Source organism: Pagrus major, chromosome 23 (assembly GCF_040436345.1).
Source record: "Pagrus major chromosome 23, Pma_NU_1.0".
NCBI lineage: Eukaryota > Metazoa > Chordata > Actinopteri > Spariformes > Sparidae > Pagrus > Pagrus major.
In genome coordinates this window covers 944,774-956,486 of record NC_133237.1, presented here as the reverse complement: position 1 = coordinate 956,486, position 11,713 = coordinate 944,774, and the positions used below count along the sequence as shown (strand labels likewise).

The 11,713-nt window shown below is 41.2% G+C and overlaps 1 long non-coding RNA gene across 1 annotated transcript; it reads right to left on the bottom strand.

Moving 5' to 3' along the window:
* Positions 1 to 9,641: 9,641 nt before the first annotated feature.
* On the bottom strand, positions 9,642 to 10,671 carry LOC141018981 (uncharacterized). The gene is made up of 3 exons (XR_012180759.1): positions 10,611 to 10,671; positions 10,443 to 10,523; positions 9,642 to 9,698 (listed from the first exon to the last, which is right to left on the bottom strand). It is a non-coding gene; the product is annotated as an uncharacterized lncRNA (long non-coding RNA).
* Between the last annotated feature and the right edge of the window lie 1,042 nt (positions 10,672 to 11,713).

The window sequence follows — 11,713 nt, the reverse complement described above, 5'->3', positions numbered from 1 at the left end:
AGTTGAGACTAGAAAGAAGATCCAGAAATTCCGTTGCTTTGGAATCCAAAACATCATTAATGTGAAAATTCAGGTCACCGAGCAGAACTATTTTGTCATATTTAATCAGAGCGGTAGATAAAAATTCAGAGAACTCTGTTAAAAAAATGGGATTAAACCTGGGTGGTCTATAAATGAGTAATGCCAGGATATGTTGGCGGTTTCCAATAAGCATGGCCAGGTACTCAAAAGATGTAAAGTCACCAAGTGAACATACTGTACAGGGAAATTGATTAGAGAAGATAACCGCAAGTCCCCCACCCGTTTTGTCTTTCCTAGCGGAGAATAAGAAGCTATAGTCAGGGGGAGACGCCTCAATAAGAACAGCACTGGCAGTGGAGGAAAGCCAACACTCAGTGAGGAAAAATAAATGCAAACCATAGTGAGTAATAAAATCATTAATATAAAATGTCTTGCTGGAGAGTGACCTAATGTTAAGTAAAGCACAACTGAGGTTGACAGGGGGAAGAGCTGGAGGGACAGGAACTGTTTTTATACTAATCAGGTTAGATGTGACCCTCCCACGAGTGCTGAAACGATTAACTTTACTGGGATCAGGGTTGTTGCCATGAGGACAGTGAGAGCGTTTTGACAGGATGCAACGCCTGTCAGTAACTCTAATAGGGATATGAGAGCAGATAGGAGTTGGAATTGACATTGGAAAAGAGGTATGAGGATCTGCTACAGGTTTTGCTGCTGCAAACAGTGACACCTAGTGGACATTTGTGTCCAACACACACCATACATGAAAATGGCTCTTACATACCGGCCCCTAATTGTTACAGTCATAACAATTCCAACATTCATAAAGTAAAGAGCCATAATCAAAAAGACACTTTTTGACCAAATGTCCCAAATACACACATTTTGAATGAGCTGTTAACCTGTGCTCTCATGCAGCAATTTTTGTCACAGGTCTTACAATGACCACAGACTTCATCTGCAGACGCACTGAGCAAACAAGTCCATTTTTGTCTTGGAAAGCCTCCAAAACTCTTCCAAGCGGCCAGAAGCCCCATGGGGCAGAGGGATCCATTATGACAACGACATCTCCAGGACAGATTTCTCCTTTTTTTGATACCATTTTTGCCTTTCCTGCAGCAAAGGTAGATATTCTCGTACCCATCGTTTCCAGAACAGGTCAGAGATGTACCGAACTTGCTTTTTACATACAGGTCATGCAGTTCAAACAATCCAGGTGGCAATGATGGTTTTCCTTTCATGAGAAGAATATGGTTGGGAGTGAGTGGCTCAAGATCTTTTGGATCATCCGACAACTTGGTGATAGGCTGATCATTTAAAATGGCCTCTGCTTCACACATGACTGTATGAAGTCCATCATCCTCCAATATCTGCTGTTGAAGAACAGAACTGAGAATCCTTCTTATCATGTGGATTACACGCTCCCAGACATGATGTGAGCTTGCAGGAGGGTTGAAACACCACTTGACTCCACATTGCTGCAACACTCTTTGAATCTGTGCATGATTCAGAGTTGCCCGAGTCTCCCTTAGTTCTTTCTCTGCTCCTTTAAACTTAGTTGTATTGTCAGATTGGATATGAGCAACTTGACATCTCCTAGCAATGAAATGGCGCAAAGCATTGATGCATGCATCTGTATCCAGAGAATTTGCCACTTCCAGATGTACTGCTCTGCTTGCCAGACAGGTGAATATCACTCCATAGCGCTTGACTGTGCCTCGTCCTTTTTTCACCTCAATTGGTCCAAAATAGTCGATTCCAGCATTAGTAAATGGCAGAAGATCAGGAAGAATCCTCTCCTTTGGTAAATCTGCCATCTTTTGCTCCACCATTCTGCCGTTGTATCTTCTACAGAAGGAACATTCTGTCATGATTTTCCTCACAGCTGAGTTGGCACTTGTAACCCAGTACTTCCTTCTCAGCATGGACAGTGTATGGTTAAGACCACTACGGGCAAGCTGTTGATGAATGTGCCTGATGATGAGAGTGGCTACGTGTTGATCCTTTGAGAGGATGAGTGGATGTTTTATTTCCTCTGACAAGCAGCCTTTTGTCAACCGTCCTCCAACTCTCAGGACATGGGTCTAACCTGTAGATAGCACTCTGCCTGCTCACTGTGGGTGTCCCAAATGACAACATAGAAATCTCCTCTGCAAATCTTTGTTGTTGACAATACTGAATGATAGCAAGCTCGGCCTCCAAAAGATCCTCTATTGACAAAGGCTGCCCTCCTGGCCCTTGTTTCTCTCAGTGACTTTGAGCTTCTGGCACAGGCCTCCTGTGACTCATCTCCAAAAGAGTCTTTCTGATCTTGAGAAACCAGGCCACTGCTACTTTCAGCTTCCTCCAATCTGAAAAGTAGGCTATTAGCTGATTGATGGCATCAGGTGAGTCATCCACATTAACAACATTCACTGTGGCTTTCTTCTTGATCTCCAGGTCATCTGCTCCATTTGCAGTCTCCACAACATTTGCCGGCCAGTCCTCTTCTGGTCCATGCACTCTGGACCACCAGTCCACCTATGGCCCTGCATGAAATCTCCAACCTTCACTCCTCTGGATGCATCATCCGCCGGGTTTTCCTTGGTGCTGACATGTCGCCATTGTGATGTTTTGGTGGCTTCCCTGATTGCCGTGACCCTATTCGCCACAAAGGTATGGAAACGTTTGTCCTCATTCTTGATGTACTTAAGCACTGAAGTGCTATCAGTCCAAATGACAGACTCTTGCAGCTGGAGCCTTCACTCTTCAGCATCAGGTCAACACGAACAGCAAGGACAGCAGCAGTCAACTCTAGACGAGGAATGGTGATCGTCTTCAAAGGCGTAACTCTGGCCTTACCCATCAGGAATGCAACATGGACGCCCCCTCTGTCATTCTATTTTATATTTTAGTAACTACTTGCACTGCCACTTGATTGTTTCTGAGGCAATAAAATTGTTGTCACTGTTCAACTGCACATCTACTCTCTCCTCGTGAGTTAATCACAGGCTATCCAAACCTAGACGAATGTTAGTGCCTTTTATCATCTTATCGAGGGGTAGAGGGCTAAAGGGGCTACACATGTACTGCAGCTTCTCCATGACATTACAACGCAGGAACAGACAGTAGGCTTGTAACACATTCACATCCTCTGATTTTATTGAGTACCAAGCCAAAGCCTTTTCCATGTATGCAGCAGCAATTTTATATATCATTTTCAAAATTTTGCAGTGTTTTTGCATGAGCATAACCCTGATCCGGTTCCATATGTTGGCAACTACGTACCAGCTCCCTTGGCTGCCCTCTGGTAAACTGCTCCCAGTAATACAAACAATCACCACTATTGACCTTTTCCTCCACACCTTGTTCAAATGCTCTTTTAAATGGGATATATTGAAGAGGATCCCCATCAAATAGAGGAATATCTCTTGCTTGTAAGGCTACTAAACATTGTTGTTGAACAAGGGCATTTGTGATTTCATTTTGCCTTTGCATAATGGTGCAAATATCTCTAAGATGCCTGTCATCCACTGGCTAAGCATTGAACAGAGAGGGCTGACTTTCATCCTCTAGCTGAATGTTGCACCGGAGAGGTTGCCTTTCCTCCGCTGACTGTGCATGTAGCAAAGATGGTTGCAAAGGTTGTAACTGTGCATCCATGTAACTGTACAGTTGTGAGTTGCGAGGATAACCCTGATTTTGTGGTTCAGTCCGCTCCTTTGGTTGAACCGTTTTTTGCCAACTAGCCTCCTGTGGCTGCTTAACATTTAGTGCTGGTTTAGTAGCTGGCAATGACCGATCCTTATTTGGTTGCGGTTTGTTCTGATGTACAGGATTGTACTCCCTTGCCATGGGATTTTGCTCATTTGCAGTTGCTTCTTTTATGTAGGCATTCATTGCATTTGATGATGCTTTTGAAACACTTTGCCTGTCCAAGGCCTGTAAAACTGCTAATTTAGCAGTGGATGCTTCAAGCAAAGCTTCCAGCTCCAGCTGTTCTTTTTGCCTTTTCAGCTTTTGCTATTGCTCTTTCAAAGACTGTATTTTCTTTAAAGCTTCAAAACGAACAAGCAGCGCAGCTCTGTCTGCCTCTTCCTTGATTCTAGCAGAGGAAGTAGTGCTTATTTTTCCACTGCACATATTACTTTTGCTCGTTTTGTTGTGTGTTTGCTTGCAACATTTGAAATACTGTCTTCTGGATTTACACCACCACCACCACATCATCATCATCATCATCATCATCATCATCATCATCATCATCATTGTCAACCTTAAATGCATGTTGTTCAGAACCTGTTACCCACATTTTCACATCAGAAATAAGTTCATTATTACTGATCATTTTGCTTTGAGCCATGTGTAATGCTTTTCCTTTTCATCATCAGGTAGCAACCCCATTAAAGAACCATGAACACCTTTTGCTTCACACAAATTGACAAGCTCATTAAGAGTACATTTTACCTCTGATTTATCACCTCTTTGTTTAAGCTCTTGTATCTAATTTCTTAAATTACGAGCCTCGCTTAGCTTTCCTGTCACTCTGTAACCTTTCCAGCCTTTCAATTTGTGCTTTAGCAGTTAATTTCGCAACACATTTTTCCTTTTTGTCTCTTTGTGTATTACAGTCATTCGCGCTAATGTTTGTTTCAGCTGATTGAGCAATAGCCTCAGGCTATTCCCTTCGTTACAACGCCAAGAACAGCCACCATCAGCCCGAACACTGTAGTGGCCAACGCCATTTATCCATGCTGAGGAAGCGAGCTGGATTAACAAGAAAAATGGACACACACTAACTGCCACAAGTGTGGTCACAAGTGAGGCTTATTTAGTTTCTGGGCAGATACTAGAGATTAAGGTGTGTTGTGTGTTTCTAAGGTACCTTGTTTGTTAGTTTTTTGAACTGCCAAGTCCTTTTTGCTGCTAGTTTTACACTGTAAAACACTGCTTGCTTGCTTATCTTTGTGGTCATCAAGAGCTGATTTGAGCCTCTTCACTCAGTGAAGCTAAGTGTTAGCTTTGCCGCCTTGTGAGCACACAATAAGCCGCGTTTCTATCAAAGACCAGCGGAAGGTGATTCGAGTCTGAGTTCGTTCACCGGCCGCTGAGTGATAGAAAGCCGAGTATTGTGTCTCTCCACAGCTGTTTCCCCCTCCTAGAGTGTTAGCTTTTTATCTTCCTCTTCCTCTAATTACCCACACATACACACACATGCACACGTTCGGTAAATGCAAACACATAGGGCCGGATCTACTAAGATCCCAAATTGCTTGTACTAATCTGCATGCGCAATCTAGAAATTTGCGTGTGGGGTTAGGGCGATTTACTAAGAGTGACTGCGTAAATGCAGCAGGTGCAAACGTGTTGGAGACACGCCTATTTAAATGAGGGTTTAGCGTGTTTCATGGTTTTCAGCATGGTGAGTTTAAGAGAACGAAAGCGCAAAGTGAAATTCGACCCTTTGGAATTAGAAGTGTTGGTAGAGGAAGCGAATAAACATTTCAATGAGCTGCAGCAAAGGAATCTGACAGTCGCGCAAAGGAACGCCGTGTGGGAGAAAATTGGTGAAAAAATTAATGCTGTTGGAAAAAACAGGCGAACAGTGGATGAAGTGAAAAGGAGATACCAAGACATCAGAAGAACAAAAGAAAAATTGGCGTATAATAAAAGGTCTGCAAATAAAACAGGCGGGGGCACCGTGGATGAGATGCCTCTGACCAGCATTGAGGAGCAGGTGCAATCCGCTCTGAGTTCCTCCAACAGCTCCAAAATGGCAAGGCTGGATAGGCGATATGTTCTAATGATAGTTTCCTCATTCATCCCAAAAATGTTCACACGAGGGTGAAAAATGCGTTCTCGGCGTCTCCTTCCATTGTTTCGGCGTCTCCTTCTTGCAACAATGACCACAGCCATGTGTGCGCAATTACGCATACAAACCGTTTGCACCTCCCTTTGAGACGTGTTAAATATAGAAGCAGTTTCTATTAGCAAAATTGCTTTCAGGTTTGATAAATCACTTTGCGTGTGCTAAATTAATATATTTACATCTTCTCAACCCAGAACATGCACAACTGCGTGTAAACGCCCCATATTGCATATTCATTGCTGCAAACGTACTAACTGGATGCAGACGCGCTATTTTGCACCTTTGACAGACGCAACCCTTTTTGCGCACTGTTAGTAAATCAGTTTGTACAATTTTTTGCGTGTGCAAGGAGTTTGCACACGTTTTAATACACGCAAACCTTTAGTAGATCCGGCCCATAGTCTCATGAGCGGCTTGTTGGAAAATTAATCGTAAACGACCCGTTATTACATCAGACACGTGTTTTGTGGCAGCACCTACACCAAATTCGGAACATCAGAGTCTAGCTCTGTCCAAACCACACTGTGATTGAAGGCCACATGTAAGGTCCATAGACACCTCCATTGACCAGCCTGATTCCAGGGTGGTGCTCCGTTTTATTGATTTAATTAATACTTTTTTTTATTAAATTTTAATAATCACTATTAGTAATTATTAATTGCTAATAACCACACCTGCCCTACCTCTGTACCCCAACACCATGAATGATGCATGAGTATGCATGCATGTAGTTGCGCAGACTGTGGGTATGAGAATTCACAAAAAGTAAAGCTTAGCCGCAATGGCTAGGGAACAGGAATTACATTCATTGAAAAAATTAAGCTTAGGCAATAAAGACATACTTCTGACATTTTCTACATGCATTTATAAGTTTGCTGAATAGCTTACCCAGCAATGACTAGAGACAATAATGCTGTGCTTACAGTGAATACCTAGATTTAAAGACTGACGACTAAATTGGAAATACCATGAGTGATGTATGCGGTTGCATATGCTATGGATGACAGAATTCACAACAAGACAATGCCAGAATTTAGAAGTTAAAGCTTAGAATTACATACACTGACAAGATTAAGTTTAGGCAATAACGCACTTACATTCTTCTGACATTTTAAACATTCATTCATAGGTCGGCTAGATAGCTTACCCAGCAACGGCTAAAAAATGGTAATGCTAAGCTTGAAATTACAAGCTTTAGTCAGCAATGGCTCAAAAAAAGTAACCCTATGTGCTTGAAATTAATTAATGTTGCATAGTCTCCATAGCACTTGGTCAGCAATGGAAAGGCATTATTCACCAACAGCTTACAATCAACAGTGTGCTATTCATTGATTGTACTCAATTATTCTTAAAAATTTAATCAGCTTTTATCAACTGATTTCTTTTATTGCCATCTCTGGACCTCTGCTAATCTTCTGTTTATATCTGGTACCTCAGAAAGTATTACATAAGATGTCATTCTAGCATATCAACCATACAGTGATTGGTTACAGAAATACGACCTGGTTTGCTTAGCCAGAAATAGCTTGATAATAGCAATGCCCTGCGTTCCATGTCCATGCTTTAACCAGCAAAGGCTGATGGTAAGCAGTGACCTGAATAGCAAACAAATTTGAGCTTAGTTGGCATGGCTAGTGTACAGGAATTGCACACATAGAAAAGACTGAGCTTAGGCAATTACGTCTTGATAACCTACCAATATTAATGTAGAGGATAGAAGTGCCCTGCATGCAATTTATGGAATGTAGCTAGCAATGGCTAATAGACAGCAGTGACCTGAATAACAAACAAGTTTGCGCTTAGTCAGCATGGCTAGAGAACAGGAATTACATACATAGCAAAGATTAGGCATTGGCAAAAAAAAAAAAAGAAAAAAACTCTTCATTACCTACCACTTGGCATATAATTCGTCCATAAATAAGACACTGAGACCTGAATTTCAGCAATGAATGATTTGGCCAAAAGAGGTAAGTGGTGATCTGAAAAGGTTGAACAGCGATGGCTGGAGGACAGGAATTACATACACAGAATAACATGACTTAGGCAAAGTTAGCGTCCATTACCTGCCAGTTTTGATCTTTCATTATTTCATTAAAACAGATTACCTGAATTCAGCACTGAATAGTCTGCCCACGAGAGGTTAACAGTGACCTGAGAGTTACTACCTTGTGAAAACATTTAAACATGGTCATGACAGTACTTGCAAAAGCATTGAACATGTAGCAGTTAGCAGAATGCAATGATGAAGCAACTGCATTATAGTATTTACCAGAAACAGTAGTATGCCATTGTCATCAATGACTTAAATGCTAAATTAGAAAACCTACTGTATAGCCTGCAAATGATAGAAGCATATAAATTAATGACATGTGAAAGCAATGAGGATGCAAGCATTATCAGATCATCAAGTGATAGAAATGACAACAAGGTAGCATTAGCAGAAGCAATGATGTAGCAATTAGCAGAAGCCTCATAAACAGAGCAAGTGTTTTGCTGGTTGATGTCTGATTATTCATTTAAATTCTATAGGCACAATTCATACTTTATACAAGGTGTAGATTTGTAGGCCTATATACATCTGGTACATAACTTTACCAAGTGAACAGAGTGCTATTACAGAATTTATGGTAGTTTTTTTGTGAATTGAGGCCAGACCCCTATGACAGTGTTACAGTAAAAGTTTCCTCATTAGACAGGTGAATGCACAGACAATGAAAACAATGTTTCTGTTTGGCTAGGTGCTTTGGAAAACTGACAAACATGAACTGAATCTGCACGAGAGCAATGAAACCACAAACGCCGATCCTAAACGATTACACATATTCAACATTTAGCGGTGAGGAGAGCTGTTACCTTAGATTTTAACATCAGGAATTGGATGGAGTCTGTGAACCCTGTTTTCCCATGCTAGTGCACAAAATGGCTGACAATGAGGCTCAATCTGATATCTCTGCCATCTCTGCCTCTACCAAGACAGTTTGATCTGAGACGAGTGGCTGCATGTAACAAGAGTGCTATGGCTGGTTTGCCCCATTTATTGACCTTTCTGACCTCAACTGTAAAGCCATCTCACACAGAGCATGCACTATACCACTTGACCCCAGGCACCCCCTCTACTCATTCTTCACACTGCTCCCATCTGGTCGCAGATACAGATACAGATACCTGGCCTGGAAAAGAGCATGTTTCGACATTGATTGATGATCGACATGCCCACATGGAAGTGCCCACATGGAAGTGCCCACATGGAAGTGCCCACAGCAATGTTCAAGGGTAAATAATCAGATCCAGAGATAGTTATAATAATCCCAGTGCATGGATGTAGCCTTCTGTAACCAATTTTAAAGATTATAAAAGTGAATTACAGTATAATAACTAATTAGATTAATAATGGAAGCTGGACCAGAATCAGAAGATACTAAATTCGACAGGAGCCACGGTATGAGCAACAATAAGGAGACAGACATGAGAATAACAGTTGAGTAGCCACTCGTATAATTTTTAACAGAATCCAAAATTACCCAAACATTTAGAAAAATAAGAAAGTAGTGTGCACACTAGAAAATAAAAAAAGAAGTGTCCGTTGGGGCCCTTATACAAGATAAAAGTTGTTTCAGGTTTGTTTGTTTGAGTCACTGCAGTTCACCTGATTCCCAGGATCAAAGTAAGGCACTTTGGTCGTGTAGTGTAATGTCAGTATGCAATGTTTGTGTGAATAGGTGTGTACGTGGATCTCCTCGGTGCTGAAATTTCTTCAGGGTACTTGGCTCGCCAGCGGTTTCAGCAGGAAGTGTGTCCTGAACCACATTCAATCCTCCAAAAAAAACCTGACCTATAGACAGGGTCAGAAAATTTACATTCAACACCGTTCGTTCTCAGATGCATCATTAGGGATATTCTGTCAAAAGATGCACACCTTTACATCTAATTCCGACATGAATATTATTATCTTATCTCTATTCAAATCTCAAATCTTTGTTTACGTTGTACAACATTCAGTCTTAAGTCTTAAGTATCATTTATGAGAACTAAACATTAAAGTGCTCACATATTTATCTGCTGTTCGTGTGAACAGGGTTTCAATAATAGCTACGGTAAGTAACCATTAACATTCAAAATATCATGTATCATAACCATATCAGAACCATGTGCAAATAAAATAACAGTACACATTCTGAGTAAAGACTTAGAGGTATTAAAGAAGTGTGCTCAATTTACTCTTACACTATATAGGCCTATTCATGAAAGAGAAATGCACCAAAAATTACCCTCTTGTAACTTTAAGCTCAGTTGAAGTAACATAAATAAAATATTGTAACATTCATCACAACATATGAAATTACTCATTTTCCTTTTAAATTGGCATTAGGAAAATTTAAACACTTCCCCTTTAAATATATTTACATCAGCATGAATTGATAACCACAATGTAAACATGTTCAGAAATATTGCACCATTATTCACTTCAGTTCACTCTCATAACCTTAATATCACCAATGCTTTCTTTTAGCACTCGCATAACCAAGGGATAAAAGGGGAAAATAGCACCAGAGCAGCTAAAATGCACATTTCTCACCGTTGCTCTGTGTGTATCAAGGCGAAGCACGCCGGTGTCGGACTTCGTAGCAGCTCTCCAGATGAAAGGCAAGTGGTTAGCCTGTTAGGCACAGAGCTGGCATTAGCATCGATGACGATGGTAAGCCTCAACAAGCTGTTTTTTCATCGGATAATTGACTCGTCTTACCGACGCAACTCCTCTCCTTTGCTCCGTCACTCAGCTCCGGACTCCAGTGGGTAAGTGCTCCGACTCTCTTTTTCCTTTTTTCACAGGTAAACTCCGGGTTTTCCTCCTGTTTTCTCTCCTCTTTTACATGCAGCGGCCCTCGCTTCTCTGGCTGAAGTCGGAAAGGACCGGTAAAACAGCGCGCTTTGCACTTCGCTTCGAGACGACAGGCTGAGCGTGGCTTGCGTAGCCTCTGATTGGCTGCTGAGACTAGGTACCCCCGACGTGGGGCTACGTGAACTGTGTGGTGCATTTAATTGCAATGGGAAAATTAACACTTCAGCGACTGAACATTACAAATAAAGATAATATAAGAAAATATACAGTCTCTCTTCCTTTTGTTATAGCTGAGTGTTTTTTACACCTGGCTACACCTACATCTTATAGCTACAGGAAAATTGATTTAGAGGGAAAACTAAATTTACAGAAAAAATCTGAAACATAAAAAATTACCATAATTTAGGTTTCTTTTCAAAGAAGTCAAGAAGTCAGGATGGTTACAGCATTTCTATTTGACACATCAACAAATCTGCGGTTCAATCCCAAAGTCCAAGTTTCAGGTGCATGAGGGCTGTCTTGCAGACAGTTTGAGCCCAAAATGACCCGTAAGAAAAAATATTCCATAAGTCAAAATTTCTGCAGACTTTGCCTGAGGGAATTACCCACAGCTAATGTTACCTCTGACTGAATCCTGTTTTCTATATTATTATATATTTTAAAACATAAAATCCTGTTAAGTCCCAATCCACTGGTTAGAGTGAAACAGTGGTCTCAAATGTTGCACTTACCAGGTGACATCAAGTCAGTCTGTGAGAGTTCAGGGGTTAAGTTTTAGGGAGGATGTTGGGATTGGGCATGTGTGGTTGAGTTTGCCATAGCAACACATGAATGCTTAGGGTTAGGGTTGTCTATTGGGGCTGCATTCCCCTTCATGTTTCTTGAATTAAAAATTGAGGTTATTGTCATAGATGTGTTAGGGTAAGGCTCACCATTAGGCTGAGAGTAAATCTAGGTATCAGGTTCATGAATTGCCCCAATGTCTAATGGAGCTACATTCCCATTTC